Source organism: Canis lupus, chromosome 11 (genome assembly GCF_003254725.2).
Source record: "Canis lupus dingo isolate Sandy chromosome 11, ASM325472v2, whole genome shotgun sequence".
NCBI lineage: Eukaryota > Metazoa > Chordata > Mammalia > Carnivora > Canidae > Canis > Canis lupus.
The window spans coordinates 19712786-19734422 of record NC_064253.1 but is presented as its reverse complement, the minus strand read 5'-3'; positions in this window follow the sequence as shown (position 1 = coordinate 19734422).

Here is a 21637-nt window from a genome sequence, read left to right as displayed (position 1 = left end):
TTCTGGGCTCTCTATTCTGTTCCCTTGATGCATGTGTCTTTTCTAATACCAATAGCATACCCTTTTGATGGCTATAGCTTTGTAATATGGTTTAAAATCAGAAAGTATGATGCTTTCAGCTTTCTTCTTTCTCAAGATTGCTTTGCCTAATCAGGATCTCCTGTGGGTTCATGAAAATTTTAGAATGATTTGTTCTAGTTCTGTGAAAAATGCCATTAGAATTTTAATGATTGCAATGAATCTGTAGATTGCTTTGGGATTGTTCATCTAATTTTTCTTTCTGATAGTTCATTATTAGTGTATAGAAACTCAATTGATTTTTTGTATATTGATTTTGTACCCTACAAGTTTATTGAATTTGCCTATTTACAGTTTTTTGATGGATTTTTAGGATTTTCTATATAAGATCATATCATCTGCAAACAGATATTTTATTTCCTACTTTCCAGTTTGGGTTCCTTTTATTTCTTTTTCTTGACTAACTGCTCTGGCTAGGACTTCTATTATGTTGAAGTATGTTCCCTCTATATCCATTTGTTGACAGTTTTTCTTTTTTTTTTTATCATGAATCGATGTTGAATTTTGTCATATGGTTTTTCTGCATCTCTTGAGATAATATGATTTTTCCCCTTCATTTTGTTAATGTGGTATATCACATTGATTTATGAATGCTGAAACATCCTTGGATCTCAAGGTGTATCATCCTTTTAATATATTATTAAATTTGGTTTGCTGATAACAGTAGTCCCTCCTTATCTGGTATTTCATTTTCTATGGTTTTATTTACCTATGGTCATCTGTCGTTTAGAGGCAGATGATCCTCCTGACATGCAGTCAGAAGATCAACAGTGCCCTTCTGCTGTATCATAATGCCTCTGTCATTCACTTCATTTCATCTCATCATGTAGGCATTTTATCATCTCACATCATCACAAGAAGGGCCAATGCAGTATAATAAAATATTTTGAGAGAGACCATAGCTTTTATTGTAGTATATTGTTATAATTTTTCTATTTTATTACATATTGTTATTAATCTCTTACTGAGACTAATTTATAAATTAAACTTTATCATAAGTATACATGTATAGAAAAAAACAGTATATATAGGGTTTAGTACTATGTGTGGTTCAGGTATTCCCTGGGCTCTTGAAATATATGCCCAGTGGATAAAGGGGAACTATAGTAGTTTGCTAAGGATTATTACATTTATGCTCATCAGGGTTATTGGCCTGAATTATTTTTTCTTGTGTCCTTGTATGGTTTTGTTATCATTGTAATTCTGGGTTGGTAAAATGAGTTTGGAACTGTTCCTTCCTCTTACACTTTTTGGAAGAGTTCCAGAAAGGTTGGCATTAACTCTTCTTTAAATGTTTTGTTGACTTCACTAGTGAAGTCATCTCTGATCCTTAACTTTTGTTTGTTGGAAAGTTTTTTTATTATTGACTCAATCTCCATACTAGTAATTGATCAGTTCAAATTTTCTCTTTCTTTATAATTTAGTCTTGGTAGGTTGTATGTTTCTAGGAACTTCTCCATTCCTTGTAGGTTGTCCTATTTGTCCTATTAGATATATAATTGTTCAGTCTCTTGTATTGTTTGTATTGTGTGATATCAGTTGTAATGTTTTCTCTTTCATTTCTTTGAATCCTTTCTTTTTTTCTTCTTGGTGAGTCTAACTAAAGGTTTGTTTATCTTATCCAAAAACCAGCTATTAGTTTCACTGACCTTTTCTGTTGTTCTTTTAGTCTCAATTTATTTACTCTCTGATCTTTGTTATTTCCTTCTGCTAATTTGAGGCTTCATTTACTCTTCTTTTTCTAGGTCTCTGGGATTTAAAGTGTGAGTTTCTTTGGGTTCTTTTTTGTTTCTTAATGTAGGTGTTTATTACTATGAATTTTTCTCTTAGAACTGCCTTTGCATCAACTCGTAAATTTCAGCATATTGTATTTTTCATTTTATTTATCTCAGGATATTTTTAAATTTCTTCTTTGACCTGTTGTTGTTCAGTAATACATTGTTTAGTCTCCACATATTTGTAAATTTTCCAATTTTCTTCTTGTAGTTGATTTCAGTTTCATACCAGTATGGTTTAAAAAGATGATTAATATGAGTTCAGTCTTAATAAATTTATTAAAACTTGTTTTGTGGCCTAACATATGATTTATATTAGAGAATGTTCCACATGCACTTTAGAAGAATGTGTGTCTGCTGCTTTTGGTTGGGATGTAAAATTTCATTAAGTCTCTCTATTCTAACATGTCATTTAAGTCCAGTATTTCCTTACTGATTTCTTTCTGGAAGATCTATCCACTAATGAAAGTAAGATATTAAAGTCCTCTACTATTATTGTATTGCTATGTATTTCTTCCTTTAGGTTTATTAATATTTGCTTTATATATTTGGATGCTTCTATGTTGGGTGCATAAGAATTTGTAAATGTTATAGTCTCTTACTGGATTGACCCCTTTATCACTATAAACGAACTTTTTTTTTTTTAAGATTTTATTTATTTATTTATTCATGAGAGGCACACACAGAGAGAGAGGCAGAGACACAGGCAGAGGGAGAAGCAGGCTCCATGCAGGAAGCCTGACTCGGGACTCAATCCCGGTACTCCAGGATCACACCGCGGACTAAAGGCGGCGCTAAACCTCTGAGCCACTGGGGCTGCCCTAAAAACGAACTTTTTGTCTTTTATTATAGTCTTTTTCTTTTTCTTTTTTTTTTTTAAGATTTTATTTATTTATTCATGAGAGATAGAGAGAGGGAAAGACACAGGTAGAGGGAAAAGTAGGCTCCCTGCAAGGAGCCCAATGCGGGACTCAATCCCGGACCCCAGGATCATGACCTGAGACAAAGGTAGATGCTCAACCACTGAACCACCCAAGCATCCCATTATAGTCTTTTGTCTTAAAGTTTCTTTTATTTTAGGATAGCTATGCCAGCTTTCTTTTGGTTTCTGTTCGCATGAAATATTTTTTCTATCTCTCTCCTTAAGTCTGTGTGTATCCTTAAAGTTGAAGTGAGTCTGGGGGTTCCTGGGTGGTTCAGTTTTTTAAGCATCAGACTTCTGATTTCAGCTCAGGTCATCATTTTGGAGTCTTGGGATTGAGCCTGCCTTGGGCTCCCTATTCAGCAGGGAGTCTGATTGTCTTCTTCTTCCTCTACCCCTCCTCCTACTCATGCTCTCTCTCTCTCTCTCTCTCTGGAATAATTACATAGAATCTTTAATTAAAGATTATTCCAGAGAGAGAGCGAGAGAGAGCGAGAGCATGAGCAAGAGTTGGGGTGGGTGGGGAGGACCCTGAGATCATGACCTGGGCTGTAGGGGTCCCTAAGTAAGTAAATCTTAAAAAAAAAAAAAAGTTGAAGTGAGTCTGTTGTAGGCAGCATATTGCTGGGTATTATTTTATCCATTTGTCTACTGTATGTGTTTTGATTGGTGAATTTACATTTAAAGTAATTATTGATAGGTATAGACTTACTGCCATTTTGTTAATTTTTTTTCTAGTTGTTTTTTGATTCCTTTGTTCCTTTCTTTTCTTGCTCTCTTTTCTTATGTGTGATTTGATGGTTTTCTCTTTTCTTTTTATCTTTTGTTATATACTATACTTTGTGCTTTGTGGTTATCATGAGGTTTACATAAAATATATTTGTAACAGTCTGTTTTAGGTTGATAACAAGTTTGAATTCATTTTAAAGTTCTACATACTATGCACTCATATTCTGTTTTTGATGTCACAATTTACATCTTTTTATCTTGTGTACCCATTAACAAATTACTGTAACTCTAGTTATTTTATTAATTTTATCTTTTAACCTTTACATTAAATTTATAAATGATCAATCTGCCACTGTTAGTACCTTAGATTATTTGATTTAGCTCTTTATTTATCTTTTCGACTGAGAATTACACTTTCATATGTTTTCTTATCACTAATTAGTACCCTTTTATTTCAGCTTAAAGAATTCTTGTCATATTTCTTATAAGGCTAACTTAATGTTGATGAACTCCTTCAGTTTTTTCTTGTGTAGGTAACTGTTTATCTCTTTATAATTTTTTATTTATTTATGATAGTCACACAGAGAGAGAGAGAGAGAGGCAGAGACATAGGCAGAGGGAAAAGCAGGCTCCATGCACCGGGAGCCCGACATGGGATTCGATCCCGGGTCTCCAGGATCGCGCCCTGGGCCAAAGGCAGGCGCTAAACCGCTGCGCCACCCAGGGATCCCTCGTTATACTTTTGAAGTACAATATTGATGAGTAGTGTATTCTTGAAGTTGACAGTTTTCCTGTCAGTGCTTTGAATATATTGTGCTACTCCTGCCTGTCTGGCTTGCAAAGTTTCTGCTGAAAGATATGTTTATAGTTTTATCGTGGTTCCCTTGTTCATAATTAGTTGTTTTTCTCTTGGTGCTTTTAAGATTCTTTGTTTTTAACTTTTGGCCACTTAATTATAATGTACCTCAATGTGGGTGTCTTCAGGTTCATCTTATTTGGAACTTTTTGGACTTCCTGGATGTGACCTTCCCCCTGGTTGGGGAAATTTTTAGCCATTATTTCTTCAAAAAGTGTTCTGTCCCTTTCTTTCTCTTTCTTCTTCTGAGATCCTTATAATGTGATATTGTCTCATTAATCCCTTAAGCTGTCTTCACAGTTTCATTCTTTTTTTTCTTTTCTTTTTCTAATTGGATGAATTCCACTGTTCTGTCTTTGAGTGTGCTTATCTTTTCTTCTGCTTCATCTAGGCTGCTTTGAACCTCTGTATTGAATTTTTCAGTTTATTTATTGTACTCTTAAGGTCTATTACTTCTGTTTGGCTCTTTCTTTTTCTCTTTCTTTCTTTTTTTCTTTTCTTTCAAAAGAGATCTTATTTATTTATTTGACAGAGAGAGAGCACAAGCAGGGAGAGCAGCAGAGGGAGCTGGAGAAGCAAACTCCCTTCTGAGCAGGGAGCCTGATGTAGGGCTTGATCTCAGGATCCTGGGATCATTTCCTGAGCTGAAGGCAGATGCTTAACCAATTGAGCCATCCAGGTGCCCCTGTTTGATTTTTTTCTTATATTTTCTGTCTCTTTGTTGAAATTCTCACTTTGTTCATGCATTATTCTCCTGACTTCAGGAGACCGGCATCATTATGACCATTATTATTAACTCTTTGTATCAGATAAACCACTTCTCTCTGTTACATTAAAGCCTTTTCCTGAGGTTTTGTCTTGTTCTTTCATTTGGAACATACTCCTCTGTTTCTTCATTTTCCTTGTCTCTCTGTGTTGGTTTCTATGCATTAAATAGTTGTCTCTTCCAGTCTTAGGCAATGTTCTTATTTGTGAGATGAACCTTAGTGTTAAACCTTGTCCTAGATTATGGTTGTCTTTCAAACCTTTGTGATTGTCCCAGTAGCCTTACTTGTTCTGTGTTTTTTTTACCCCCTCATTTTTTTCCCCTCAGTTGCTGTATGGGTAGTGGTCACTCAGTTTCAGGATTTCTTTCAGAGGGAGTTATTTCACATATATCTGTAGATTCATTGTGTCCATGGGAAGAGGTAAGTTTGGGAGCCTCCTACATCATCATCTTGAAACAGCCTATTGTTGTTTCTAATAACAAACAGTTAATTTGGTTCAATACGAGTTTGGGTTTTTTTGTTTGTGCAGTTCAGGCCTCTTATTCTTGGCTGGGCTGCTTGCAGTGTAACCTATATTATAGCATTGCTTTGTTTAGAGGTCTGCAAGAAATTTAGGCAGAACTTATTTATACATGGAATTTGAATCTTTCTCTTTCTCATCTTATTGGAATTTGCTTTTCACTTTTTAGCGTCTGTGATTGCCCTGAACTCTGTAATTTTCAGGTTAGAAAAATTTTGGATTTTCAGTTGGAATTTGAGCAGTCCTGTGCTTTGTCAACTACAGTCATCCTGAGGCCAATAGCCATTAGAAAAACAGGAAATCAGTGTACCATTCCCTTATTTCAAGTATTGACTTCCATCCATAATCTGCATACTTACTCTATGTTACCTTCCAGTAATTATTTTTATATTTTGTCCAATGTTTATAGTTTTTATCTAGGGGGATGGTCTGTCTGATAGGAGCATACTCAACTATATTTAAAAATGTTTTATTGCTTTATTTATTTATTTTTTAGAGAGACAGGGAGTCGGGGGAATCTGTCCCTCACAGAGAAAGAGGGAGAGAGAATCTTGAGCAGGCTCCATGCCTACCTTGGAACCCAAATTGAGACTTGATCTCACAACCCTGAGATCATGACCTGAGCCAAAATGAAGAGTCAGACACTTATCCAACCCAGGTGCCCCTAAAAATATTTTATTCTTTATAAAAATAAATTATAATAATTAAATAATTAATCTATCTAATAATATCTATCTATATATTTATCTAATAACTATCTTAAAGTTATTAAAAGTTACTAATATTTGTTAATTGATAGTAACTAATAATAATCCTAATAACTATTCTTGATCCATATATTTAGTGTCAGTTTGACATACAATTTTAGGTTAGTTAATTATATTTATTATTGTATATTTGCCTGTTTTATAAAGATTTTATCTTGTAACTGGCCATTTTAGGTCAATTCCATTCTAGTTCTTTTTTTTTTAAAGATTGTATTTATTTACACATGAGAGATACGAGAGAGAGATTGAGAGAGAGAGAGAGAGAGAGAGAGAGAGAGACAGATAGGCAGAGGGAGAAGCAGGCTCCCTGCAGGGATCCCCATGTGGGACTTCATCCCAGGATCCCAGGATCACACCCTGAGCTGAAGGCAGGGGTTTGACCGCTGAGCCACCCAGGCGTCCACCATTCTTTTCCTTTCTCTAAGGACTCCAGTGATACCCATATTGCACTTCTATGTCAGCCTTTTATATTTAAAGCTGTCTATGATCCTGTTTACCTTTATCTGTGGAGCCTCAGACAGATTCTTTTCTTAGATATTTCTGAAATGCTCTACTGACATCTGGTGTTTATTTCCTTACTTATAATTGAAATATATAGTTTCCCTGTTTTCTAGTTACAGGAATGGATAATGAGTGACTTTATTTTTCCTTTGTTAGTGGTTTTTAGGAAGATATGTGGAGGGACTTGCATTTAGAAAGATATCTGTATTCTGTGGTACCCTGTTACTTTTAAAATAATCATTTACCAGCTTGGACTTTCCTTAGCTCTTTGATTTCCTTTTCTTTTCAATGAATGACATATACTAGGGATGAATGTTAAGAGTAGTTGAAAAGAATTGCTTGTATTTAGATACATGAATCCATTTTTTATGTAAATATTCTTTATTACTATTGACCTTACTGGATCATCCCACAAGTGTAAGGCCTTCTTTGAAAATAGTGAAGGGATAGAAGAGGCAAAGCTGTGAAACAAAAATTTATATAAATTACATTGTCCTATTTTATAAGTACTTTTATTCAAAACATCCCAACAAAGGCCAGAATACCCTATTTTCAAATGCCATACTTTGTACTTAGCACAAATATGTTAGATACAGGAAGCCCTACAGTGAGTTATTAGGTGCTTTGTTTAGCCTAGAGGAAACTTCAATGAAATAGTATTTAACACTGTTTCCTTACTTTGATGCTCTGGAAGTTTTTATGCCTAGGAGGAATTTTTCACAGTAAAATTATAGGTGTATTTCTTTTGAATAGTAAGGGCAAGGGCTGTTTGGAAAGAAAAATTGAACAAAGCCATGAAATTTATATATACAAGTTGAAGATTTAGAAGTCAATTCCTGTGTATTCCTTGCTAAAATTGTGCACACTATAGGAGGTACTGTTTTACTAGCCTGTATTCACTCTCAGGTTCTATTTCCTAGGTGAAACAATCCAGGGTCTTAAATATCACTTCACTTTTCTGCCCACTCATCTCAAGTCAGAGTCAACCAAAGATAATCTTGGGGTGGGGTGGTTTGACATCTCTTCCAGCCACTTTATTCATATATGTGAGATTTCTTTCACCTGGATGTTCACTTGGTGTCTCCCCATTTGTTTATTGTTTGTGTCTCACACTATCTTTAGGTATGTGTAACTGTATGTGCATACCTCTGTGTGAGCCTATGAGTGATTGTGTGTGTGTGTGTGTGTGTGATGTGTTTGTTTATAGGACCCAGGAATGATTTTGTCCTAGCCTGAATACATGCCTTCTTATTATAGTTTGACCAGTTTTGAGTTTTACTTAAAAGTTCGGAAGGTCTGGGATGCCTGGGTAGCTCAGCAGTTGAGCATCTGCCTTTGGCTCAGGGCATGATCCCAGGAGTTCCGGGATCGAGTCCCACATCAGGCTCCCTGTGAGGAGCCTGCTTCTCCCTCTGCCTGTGTCTCTGCCTCTCTCTGTGTGTCTCTCATGAATAAATAAATAAAATCTTAAAAAAAAAAAAAGTTCAGAAGGTCCTATTATACCACCAAAAAAGGCATAGGACTAAAATTTTGAATCCTTCAGTTATAGTTCCAGCTCTGCCACTTACTGGCTTTAAAAACGTGGGCAATTTACTTCTTCAGTAACATCTCAGTATTGTCTTTATCAGATGATAGGATTGGAAGGGATGAATTCAAAGGGCCTTGTGAATGCTGACATTGTGAGAATTCTGAAGACTTCCACATGGCATTTCTGAGCCAGAAATGACAGTTGTGACATAGGCAAAAGGAATGATCCCTTAACTTCTCCATCCCTCCCCTCATTTTCTAACCCATTTGCTTCTTCTGAATTACATTGGTCTCTTTTCTCTCTTCCTTAGGCCTTCCTCTTCTGCCTGATTTTCTCCATCCAGTATATTTCTGACGTAAGAGGAAGACTGTGGTTGAACAAGTAAATAAAAGGATTCAGCTCATCATTGGGCTGTCAGATGAAATAGCAGAATTTCTCCACGTAGGAGTTATCTGGGGGCAACATGGGTAAATAGTCTCTGTCCTGTCCCCTGTTCTTGCCATTTCCCATCTCACATTTGAGCCATAGCTACCTCTAGTCTGAAGCTTTCCATACTCCATTTTGAGGACACCGGCCTTGAAATGTCCTGAACCCCACTTCTCTGCCCCTTCCCACAGAAACCTACCTAGTCTGATCATTGGTTGCCTCATCCTTCTTTCTCTGGGTCCATGAACGGCTGAGGGTTTAGGAGCATGAACTCAGGAACCAAAAATCTTGGGTGTGAATCAAAGCTTTGTTCTGTGACCTTGGATAAGTTCCATATCCTCTCTGATCTTTAATTTCCTCATCTAGATGCTGGTGCTAGATAAACTGCTTCATGTGTCTTTACTTAGGAGCAGGCCTGGGAATGCAGAGTTCCTAGGCTGTCCTAGGCTGACTTGAAGGTTGCCCACCAGCTAACCCTGTCTGGTTTTGTTTTGTTTTTTTTGTTTTGTTTTGTTTTGTTTGTTTTTTGGTTTTGGTTTTGGTTTTTTTACTGCCAGGTTTCTGGTTATGGTATTGGAGGCTTCTTTGGTAAGGGCCAGATATTATTCCTTTGAGCTGTGTTTTGAGTAGCAAGAGAAGGTCAGAGTTCATATGGCAGGAAAAGGTCAAAACTCATAGAAAAAGGTTTGTCTTATAGCTCAGGGGGTCTCTAAATTTTCCAAGATGAACCTTTGGGGACTGTTTTAAGATCACACTCAAAAAAGGAAAAAGCCCTTACCCCTTTCTCCTAATGTGATGCTGTCTCAGCCAGACTCACCTGGAATTGAGATGAATTCTTGGGCTGGAAAGTGATAAAGACAGAACCACACAGAATCCTTTGCTCCTACCCTGTGGACCCTGTTGCACTAGGCTCCTCTGTTTCTCTGCAGGTAGACCTCACTCCTCTGTTGATAGGAGGAACACCTGAGTCTATTACTAGCGCAGGCTCCAGTACTTTAGCCCAGCACAATTCCCTGGTGTGGCTGAGAGAGAAGATAGATATTTTGTCCTTTGGGAAAGACAAGCTGAATTAGCAAACTAAACAACAAATGTTCTTTAGTACCTTTCATGTATTGGTTACGCTCCTGGGTCTAGGGGTAGGAGAGCAAAGGAAACAATACCAGTTCCCATAGTGAGACCATAGTTTTTTGTGGGAGGCAGTGGGGGAGAAACACATATGAACAGCTACTTTCTAAATAATTGAGTAAGTGCTATAAAGGAAGTGTGTATGGTCCTTGGACCCAGTGAACAGGCACATAGTCCGAACATTCAGAGAAGTCTTCATGAAGAGCTAGGTCTAAGCTGATTGTTCCTTTAAATCTGACCCTTCATAAAAAGATGTCCCTAGGATCAAAGCCTCTCTCTACTGCTATACTATAGCCTGAGGGCAGCTGTCTCTGTAGTTAGGATGGATCCATTGGTTACAGGCATCTGGGAGACTGCATTCTTGGTACTGCAGGAAGAGCTTTTACAGAGGTAACCACATAGACCTCGAAAGCAAAAGCCAGTCTTGTCCTGTGGATAAGCCCCCTTTGTGATTTTACTCTGAAATTTTCCTGACTTGACCAGCCCTAAGATACAGTGTTTTCTAAGGGTGGCTTGTATTCCTTTTTAGCCATCTTTTCTGATCCACTTTCTTTGTTGAGTTTTCTGTCTCCAGTCATTGACAAATACTGAACTGATGGTTTGCCTATGAACACAAAACTTCGTTTCTATGTCTGCCCTTCCCACCTTGGTTCTGCTCTCAACTGCCTCTCTGCCCATGTCTGTCCTGAGAGGGTGGGGTGACCTACACTTGGCTGTGATGTGTTTCTCTTCTTACATCACATCCTTAATTATAATGGATAAGAAAGCAACTGGTTTTTGTCCTTCTTCGTTAGTTAAATCTAAGACCTGCATAATCACTTTCACTAAAATTTCACAGGGGTTAGACGATGACCCTTTGGAGCCTGATGAGACAGGGAATCATGTGGCCACATTCATAAGTTATGTAACTATTCTCAGTACTGGATTGCTCTATAGGCACATCAAGCCTAGGCTAGAGGGGTTCCCACTGAATCAAATTATTGAGGGTTTGAATCCAGGAATTTATATTTTAGAAACACCCCCAGAAAATTCTAGTGATCAACCTGGTGTAGGAGCTACTATCACTTAGTGATTAGAAGTTGAGGGAGATGCTGAGTGAAGTAAGTCAATCGGAGAAGGACAAACATATGTTCTCATTCATTTGGGGAATATAAATAATAGTGAAAGGGAATATAAGGGAAGGGAGAAGAAATGTGTGGGAAATATCAGAAAGGGAGACAGAACATAAAGACTCCTAACTCTGAGAAACGAACTAGGGGTGATGGAAGGGGAGGAGGGCGGGGGGTGGGGGTGAATGGGTGTCAGGCACTGAGGGGGGCACTTGACGGGATGAGCACTGGGTGTTATTCTGTATGTTGGTAAATTGAACACCAATAAAAAATAAATTTATTATTAAAAATAATAATAAAATAAAGAGTTAAAAAAATGAAAAAAAAAAAAGAAGTTGAGGGAGAAAGAGGGAAAGGAAAGAGTCACAGAATCACCTGGAGGATTTTTCATACTATACAGCACTTCTTTATTCTATTACTCCTTAGGTTGTCAATTTCTCCATTAAAGAGTAAAGATCTAGAACTATTTGTTTTGCTGATGAGGTGTGTTTCCTCCTCTGGACTAAGACTAATTTTTTAATTCTTAAAATAATTAATTTTTTAAAAGATTTTATTTATTTATTTTAGAGAGAGCACACAAGTGGTGAGAGGAGCAGAAAGGGAGGGAGAGGAAAGGGAAAGAATCTCAAGGAGACTCTGCACTGAGCATAGAACCCGACATGGGATTTGATCTCACAACCCCAAGACCACAACCTGAGTTGAAACCACGAGTAGGATGCTTAACTGACTGAGCCACCCAGGCACCCCAATAATTATTTGATTTTTGAGCTAATCTTTAAAATAAGCAATGAGGAAGAAAAGCTTCAGGATTCCTAGGTACTTACACCAGGCATTTTTCTAATGTCTTTCTTTCTCTACCCAAAATTATATCAAATAATACTCAAATACTTTTGCACTGCTTTTAAGATTTTTTAATTCCAAAGTTATAGCATATTTATGCCTCTTCCTTGGTAAGAGACAGTTCCATAGAATTTTGCCCTTAAGTGATGATTGCCTCAAAGAGGAAAAATTTCTGACTCATTCTTACACATTGCTTTTGAAAAGAAATGACTGGCAGTATTGAAATTCTATCATACTTCTTTAACCAATTTGAGGGTGGTACAATATGAAGACCCTCTCTTCTCTTTTAATAGTAGTATGATTGATGAGCAGAAAATCAACCAAATAAACAAACAAACTTGATTTGGACAGGGAATTTTCTTTTCTTTTCTTTTTTAACATTTTATAATTTGACTTAAAAAATATAATTTTTTATTGCTTAATCAGTCTGAATCCTCAGCTAATTTGGATAAATTGCTTAATCAGTCTGAATCCTCAGCTAATTTGGATAAATTTTCTTCCAGGCATTTTTTGAGCATGACCATTTGTTCTGTTTGTTGCAGTATATGATAACAATTTGGAAAATGGACACGGGTGACCAACTTTCATACAATGAACAATAGTCACAATGTGTAAATTTCCTATTGTTTCTCAAAGATAAAGTAGGGAAAAAGTCATTAATTACAAAATGATTATAGGGAATTTTATGCCTCTTAAGTCTTCTGCTTCCAGGACACTTTTGTACTAGTTTCTTGGAGGGATAGATTTATGGTTTTTCATCAGACTTTCAAAGTTTTTGGCTATTATTTCTTCATATATTCCTTATGTCCCTTTCTTTTTCTTCTGTCCTTCTAAGACTTTAGGTGGTTCCTCACTGGTCCCTGAGGCTCTCTTAATTTTTCTTCATTCTTTTTCTTTCTGTTCCTAAGATTGGATAATTTCAAGTGATATTTCTTCATGTTTGCTGATTCTTTCTTTGGTCAATTTATATCTGCTATTGAGACCCTCTAATTAAGTTTTTAAATTCCAGTCATTGAACTTAACTCCAAGATTTCAGTTTGGTCCTTTCTTATAATTTTTGTCTTTTTATTGATATTTTCTATTTGATGACATATCATTATCATATTTTCTTTTAGTTCTTCAGGCATGGTTTCCTTTAGTACTTTGAGCATGTTTAAGGTAGCTAATTTAAAGTCTTTTACCAGTTCTCAGGGATAGTTTCTGTGGATTGCCTTTTTCCTATGTATGGGCCATCTTCATGTTTCTTTGTATGGCTAGTAATTTTCTTGAAAACTGGGCATTTTAAGTATATAATGTAGTTTCTATGCATATCAGGCTCTCCCCATCCCTCAGGTTTGTTTTTTTATCATTACTTATTTTAAGTTTTCTTGTTAAATGACCTTTCTGGAGGCTCTGACCTTTCTTTTCCCTCTAGAGGCTCATTTTCTACTTTTTTTTAATGAAAATTGTCCAAAGATACATAGTATAACATAAAATTTGCCATCTTTTAGGGAGTAACACCTAAAAGGCATAGTTTGGGATGCCTGGGTGGCTCCACAGTTGAGCATCTGCCTTTGGCTCAGGGTGTGATCCTGAGTCTGGGGATTGAGTCCTGCACTGGGCTCCCTGTGAGGAGCCTGCTTCTCCCTCTGTCTATGCCTCGGCCTCTCTCTGTGTGTCTCTCATGAGTAAATAAATAAAATATTTAGTAGAAAAAAATTGTACAGTTCACTAATGTTAAATATATTCACACTATTGTACAATTATTTTCTTGTTTTTTGAAGTTTCTGGAGGCTTCCTGCATGCCTTAGCTTATGGCATCCTTTGCTGTCTTCAAAGCCAGCAGCAAAAAAAAAAAAAAAAAAAAGAGGCCAGCAGCATAATATCTTAAAATCTTCCTCTGACTGTCTGCCTCCCTCTTCCACATTTTAAGAACCACTGTGATAACATTGGACCTACTTGGATAATCCAGGATAATTGTATCTTACAGTCATTTTATTAGCAACATGAATTCCACATGTATCATTAACTCCCATGTGCTGAGTGATATGACATGTTCATAGATTCCAGGGATAAGGAATCTTATCCTATAAGGAATCACCCCATCTGTGGTGGGGACATTAATTTTTCTACTACACCCTTGTATCTCTCAATCAACTGGGATACTGCACCAGCCAGTGCATTCTTTTCCACTGGTATCCCATCTCAATTTACCACTATAAAGGTTTGAACAAATATCACAACATCACACCATTCTGTCACCATTGACAAAGTGTTCATTGTGAGCTACCAGGAAGATGATCTAGTGCCCAAATCCCATTTTAGAATCTGTGTCTAAGGACTACCTGGTACCAAATGGTTTCAGGTCAGTTTGCCTAGATATAGACTCTGAACTGGAGATTTGCATTTGGGAGTAACACCTAAATGACACTGAGAGAAATAGAATTGGACAGTACAATAAGGTGAACAAAGATGCAGTTAGAACACAGACCTTGGTCAGTCCCATGAGGAGCTCTTGAACTTGGAAGGCCCCTTACAATTGCCTTAAACTGAAGCAAGGTACCTATTTTAAACAAGAATGCAGGCCCTCTCCAGGGACATTGGATAACTGTAGGTGAGGTGTTTCTCTTTACATAAGGGCAATGTCTGGAAAGGGACACATCAGCAACTAATACTCCCAGCAGCTTCAAGAAGGAGTACTTTAATCCAGAAAGAAGAATCTGGATGGCTCATCACCCTGTCTCCATATCATATGCTTTATTGTGTGAGCTCTGGGCTGATTGGCTGAAAGGAGGCAGGGAGAGGGAGAAGTACTAGATTGCAAAGGGCAGAAGAACATGCCAAGCCTCAGGGAATGGTAAAGTAGGCCAAGTGGTGTCTATAGAACCTTTCTTGTGGATCCCAAGGAAAAGGCAATTGGAAGAAAGCTAGAGGCCTGTCCATGAGGCTGAGGGCTACAGACATGAGCTGTAGAGCAGAGGTACAAGTACAAGAAAGGGAAAGCAGCAGGGCTTTACCCGCTAGGGGCCAGATGATACCACAACCTACAGATGTTATATGAATTCTGAGAATGCTGGTTCATGGACACTGAATGAGGGTCAGTCCAGATAGATGCTCCTTTAAAGAAATGTATTAGATGGCTGAGAAGTATAGAATGAGCACTGGCTTAAATATCTTTCACTGGGACTCTCCCACTGACTCCTTCAGAGGTCGGACTCTGGCAGAGATCACTGGCCTCACTGTCTACCTCCAGTGCTCTCCAAACCCCTCCCATGTGGATGGCTGCAGTGATCAGTCCTTCTGACAGAGTATGTCAGGGTAGAAGCCAAGTTGAGAGCCATCCTGCACACCTGAAAGTTCCTGCTATGAGGAAGGGAAGGTATATGCCTGTTTTATTTGTCACTGTGTGCTACAGTTGGGAACTGTTTTACTGCATAGTAGATTGTTCATGAATCCTTGTTGGAGCAAAGGATTGTTCTGCCAGGTTGAGAACTTCAAGAGGTAGGACAGTTATGGCTGAATAGAAGGACCTATATAGGGAAAGTATTAACAGAAACCAATGTATTCTAGAAAACACTTTTCCTTTCTTGGAAGAGAAAGGCCTCAGAGTTAATGATCAGAAATGTCTTGGCAAACTTGAGCTTTATTGAGGCCTGGCCATTTGTGGAAAGGGAAAAAATAGCAGGGTGCACACCACCTCCATGAATCAAGTGACATGTAAAGTCAGGGCCTCAGGTGAGAAGGGCCAATCACTGTGCTTTGTTATCCCAGATGAGTGATGTAGGTCATGCCAGTGTCTTCCCAGACCTAGCGGTTATCATTTCACCCAAGAAAGTAAGTTCTATTCTTTCACTGATTGCTTCAGGGCTCATGCCTTATCCATTTCCCTGCCCCATTCCTTGGCTTATTTGACTATGACTGTGATGCCCTCAGGAACTAATGGCCTAGACTCTGATCTTGTGGCCCTTACTTTGAGAGAAGGAGCAGGAGCTCCTACAAGAACAAGTCACTTTCCACATATTCATCACAATAGTGAGTGGTAGATGCTGCTTGAGGAGTATTCCTGGACTTCTAGAGCTCTGTCCTCTTGTACACAAGGAAGTGAGAGTGTTTTCTATCAGGTTGGAGTTTCAGGAGCACTCCATGGCTAGATCCCAGAGACCATATGGAGCTGGGATGATGGGTATATATGTAGCTGAAGACTTTCCCTAAATAAAAACAAATCCCATGCTCATCACATATGCTATCTCCTTTGGAGTTCAGAAATTGTCTTCCAGGATCCTCTCTGATTTGTTCCCTCAAAACCAGCTCTAGGATGTGTTCTGACAGGCCATTTGTTTACAAGCTATGTTCTGGTTTAACTTTCTGTGGAGTGGGAAAGGTGACCACCTAGCAAGACATGCTGCTTGCCCTGTGCTTATGGGCTATAAGTTGTAACTGGTCTAAAAGAGGTTAGCCATGGTGGCCTCAGATTGGGCTTCGGTAGTTGGTCTTGGATTCTGAGGTAGAAGTAAACTGTTTCTAAGTTCTTAGAAAGCCAAAACAATTAACTTGTGTAGAATTTTCTACAATCACTGTTTTAAGATTTATCTTATTTTTTTGTAATCTCTACACCTGACATGGGGTTGGAACTTACAACCCCAAAGTGAAAAGTTACATACTCCACCACCAAGCCAGCCAGGTACTGCATACACTATTCATTTTAGAAACCTCTTTCATCTGTCAGCTCTGTACCCACTTGGTTGAGAGCGCCAAGACAACTGATTGAGTGCCTCTTGAGTACTCTGAGGATACTATGGGAGCCTGATGGAGACTTTTTGAATATGACTGGCAAGGGGTGAAGGAGCAGTGAAATAGAGCTGGAATCAGAGTGGGGACAGTTATCCTCGGCAGGCTAGGCCTCCATGAAACAAAGCCCAAGCTAAAACTGGCATCTTAGGTGTGGGGACCAGCTGCCTTTGTCACTGGATAGGGGAAGACCTGTGGCACAGGAGCCAGGAGGTAAGGCTTGAGCTGGGACCAAACTGCAGAGGCTGAAGCTAGAGCTTCGTTCTGGAAGCAGCTGTTGTGAGCCATGGAGAGGCTTGAACCAGAATATGACGAGAAGTGATTGCAAAGAAGTGAGTTCATACCCTCCTAGAGTTTTAGGGATAATTGTGATAGGTTCGCAGAAAATTAGGCAAATGAAAAAGAAAATGAGGCAATTGCTACCTTTAGGAGAAAAAAAGTTGTAAAAGAAATGTCCGTGTACTGTATTAAGTGGCTCAGAAAAAAAGTTGTACAAGAAATGTCCATGTACTGTATTAAGAGCATTTATGTGACATAATAATGTAAGCACTGAATATTAGTTTATTTAAAACTCATCATTTAACTACTGGGGGATAAGAAGGGCAAATACATATTTTAGGAAAAATGTAAAAAATTCCAAATCTCATCTTCCATGGTAGACCATCAATATATAAGATCTAAAATTGAAAGCCAAGAAATAGCATTATTAGTATTGTGTTTAGAAAAATGAGGATGGGGTGCCTGGGTTGCTCAGTCAGTTGAGCATCCAACTCAGGGTTTCAGCTCAGGTTGTGATCTCCGGGTCATCGAATTGAAGCCCCTTATTAGCCTCTGTGCTTAGTGTGAATAGTGTGGAGTTTGCTTGAGATTCTCCCTCTCCCTCTGTGCCTCCCCACTGCTCAAGCTCCCTCAGAGGGGAGGGACAGAGGGAGAGGGAGGAGCAGACTCTCCACTAGGCAGGGAGCCCAATGTGAGGCTCTATCCCTGGACCCTGGGATCATGCCCTGAGCTGAAGGCAGATGAGTAACCGATTGAGCCATCCAGACACCCCTAAATCTTTTTTTTAAAGGTAAAATGAGGATAAACATCAGAAGAAACAAGTAAAAAAGTTGGATATGCTCTGTAAGTAGGGAAGGGGGGTTAAAGGGGGTGGTAAGAGAAGGTAGGAGATTGCCTTGTAGAAATATTTGGTGTTTCAACTAACTGCATCTACTACTTTAAAAAATTAAATGTTAATTTATAGTTTTAAATTACTATGACTTCATTAGTGGAGTAAAATCAATATTTTTTATTCATTGTGAAAGAGTCTATGTTGAGTAATGAAATCATGGTCACGTGGATTTGAGGCACAGCCTTAGGTGAGATAGTGCTAGTAACGGCTCTGCTGCTCTGCTACCCACAGCACAGACTGGATCTGCTGGCCCACAGGTCTTGAGGTTGACATCCAGGCCCTCCACAGTCCTGACAGGCTTCCTCCTGCTTAGCTTCTAATCTAAGTTCTTTTCCAGGGTTATCAAGCTGCTTGGGGTCCTTGATCCACACCAGGGTTGTTCATCCCTTTATGTCTTTCTCATCCTCTTCCCACTTCCTGGGCCCCCTAGATATAGGAATCATCTGGTATATCCATCTTCTTTCCTGGATAACTCCTATTCAGCATCATGTCCCAGCCCTGGGGTCTTTTTTTCTTCTCTTACCTGGTGAGATGCCCCTGACTCTGCTCCCATGGCAACCTCTACACACCTGTCTTGTGTCACTGGCAGAATTATATACAATTATCTCTTTTAGGAATGCCTGGGTGGCTAAGTGGTTGAGCATCTGCCTTTGGCTCAGGGTATGATCCCGGGATCCAGGATCGAGTCCCACATTGGGCTCCCTGTGAGGAGCCTGCTTCTCCCTCTGCCTGTGTCTCTGCCTCTCTCTGTCTCTCATGAATAAATAAATAAATATCTTTAAAACTCCAGTTCTCTCTTTTATTCATCTTCCTCACTGGCTCATAAGCAACTTGGGACGTAAGACAGCATCTTACTCAATTCTGATTCCAGGGCCCAGCACATAACCTAGGTTGAAGCAGTAATCAATCTTGGCTACTGAATGACAGGACTGTACTATACTTTCTCCTGTTCACAGTTTCCAATAGGTGATTCCATGAGCAAGGACAAGAGTTCTTGTGGCCATGTGGATCAACAGAAGTTGACTGATGTCCTTTTTTGTCCCTTCCCTGTCTTGGCTCTAAACCCACATCTTTGAACCTAGAGTGACAGATACCTTTCTGTGTTCTAGCCCCAGTCAGGTGAGATTTTGGAAAAGTGAATGCCTAGAGCAGAGGGAAGGCAGTCTAGGGCAGGTCCCAGGTGAGCTGAATCCATACTGATCTGGCAATCTCTCTGGCTAGTCTGTCCTATCTCTGTACCCAGTGGACAGGGTAAGAGCAGCTGTAGAATAAAGCTTTCTAGTGCCTCGTGGTGTCTTTGCAATATATTTTAGTGAATCTGACTTCCCATACCTTGTTTACACATTTATTTATTTGGCATTTCCATTGGTTGTAGCTTTAACCAAAAAAATGTTTCTGCATGAAGCCTAGAGAGTCTTATTTTCAGTGTGATTCTAAGAGTGGAGAGATTTTTACCAAATTCAACACTCATTCATTGTGGAGGCCAAACTGAGGAGTCTGAGTAGAAATGTCTGAGTGGTTAAGAGCCCTGACCTTGGGTTCTTGACCTGGGTCCAGTATTCTCTGTGCTTTCCAGGTTGGCATGTCCCTGCTGCAAAGTGGAACAGAAGTTCCTCCTTGCCTTGTAGAGGATTATGAGAACTGTAATGTTGTTACAGGTTACAGTGCTGCTTATTTTTAAACCGAGGAAGGTATAATAAGGTGAGCACCCATGTAACCACTAAGAGAACCAAATTAAGAAAAAGGACAATAAAGTCAGTACCTTAAGAGCCCTCTCATGAGAGATTTCTGCACCTGGAAAGGTGGAGCAGGAGTAGTTTTCCTTATTCCTTTCAGTAAGTATAGCTACAAACCTTGGACGTGATATTGAAAACAAACGTTAAGAATACCCTGGAAGGTAGAGAAAAGAAGGCAGACCAGCTAGAAACCTTGGAATACAGAGAATGATACAGCTGTGAGTTCCCTGGGTTTTCTTTTTGTCTCATGCATTTCATACTTGGTATTGGAGAAGCCAGCAATCTGGGAAGGCCAACAGATACAAACAGAAAAACAACCAGAGAAAAGCCTGCTTCCTCTAGCCAGAGGATTGGAAAAGACTCAGCCTAGCAAAACAGAAAACTTTTTGGTAGCAACCCCAAACTAATTAATACATTGACCTCTAGCTTTTGACTGCATGGCTTTAGCTGCATCTTGCATGTTTTAATGTATTACATTGTTATTATTACTCCGTCCAAGATATTTTTTATTTCCCATGTGTTTTGTTCTTTGACATAGATTATTTAGAAGTTATTTCTTACTTTATGAATTTGTGGGATTTTTAATCTTTTTAATTAAATTTTTAAAAGATTTTATTTATTTATTTGACAAAGGGAGAGAGAGCACGAGTGGGGGGAGCAGCAGAGGGAGAGGGAGAAGCAGACTCCCTGTGGAGCAGGGAGCCCAATGCTGGGGCTCAATCCCAGGACACCAGGTATCATGATGAGAGCCGAAGGCAGACACTTAACTGACTGAGCAGCCAGGTACCCCAAATATTTTGTTATTAACTTCTAATTTAATTAAATTTTGACCAGAAGATAATCTATCTGTTTGCAGTCCTTTAAAATTTAAGATTTGCTTAATGATTGAGCAGTGGTTAGGTTTTGAAAATATCCACAGTGAACTTAGAAATAATGTATATTGTATAGCTTTGAGAGTAAGGTTCTGTGTATGTGAATTAGGTTATGTTTATAAATTATGTTCCAATATTCTGTATCCTTACTGATTTTTTAAATCTGCTTTCTCAGTAAATTACTGAGAGAGGTTTGTTAAGCTCTCCCAGTATGATTACAGATTTTTCTAATTACCCTTATGTTTCTGTTAATTTTTGCTTTGTATATATTTTAGGTTATGGTCTTCAGTACATACAAATTTAGAATTGTTAAATCTTCCACATGAATTTAACTTTTACCATTGCAATACATTTTATCATTTTTTATCTTTAGTAATTTTTGTCTTAAAGTTAACCTTGTTTGATACTTGCAGGTCTCATCAGATTTCTTGGGTTAATATTTGCATGGTAGGTCACTTTATATTCTTTCACTTTAAACTCTTCTTGTCTTTTCTGTGTCTCTTATTAAACAGTATGTAGTTGGGTATTTTAATGCAGTCTTACATTGTTTTGCATTTAGTTCACTTTAATTATTCATGTATTTGGTTTTTAATCTACTGTTTTCCTAAGTGCTTTAATTTTTTCCATCTGTTCATGTGTATGTGTCTCTCTCTTTTTTTTTTATTTTTGCCTTCTTTTGGCTTTCCACTTTTTAAAATTTTATTCCATTTTCTCATTTTACTCTCTTGGAAATTACAAATTCTTATTAACTGGTCTTTAAGTGATTACCCTAGAAAATATGACATGCATTTTTGATTTACCAACTTCTAATATTACTTGGTACTTTATTTCTTCCTATATTTTACTTTTACTTCTTCCTAGATTACACAAGGACCATAGAATGTTTTCAGTTTATAGATTTCTCTCTCAATGTATATGCCATTGTTATCTTATTTTTTTAGCTTTTTTTTAGATGATTTTAGGTTTATAGGAGAATTACAAAAGTGGTACAGAACATTTTCATGTATAGGTTCCTCTTATGTTAGTATCTTACATAACTGTTAAATGATTATTAAAGCAAGGACATTGATTGCCCTTGGTGTGATACTGGTGACCAAAGTGATGAATTTATTCAGATGTTTTTCACTACTATCATTTTCCTGTTCCAG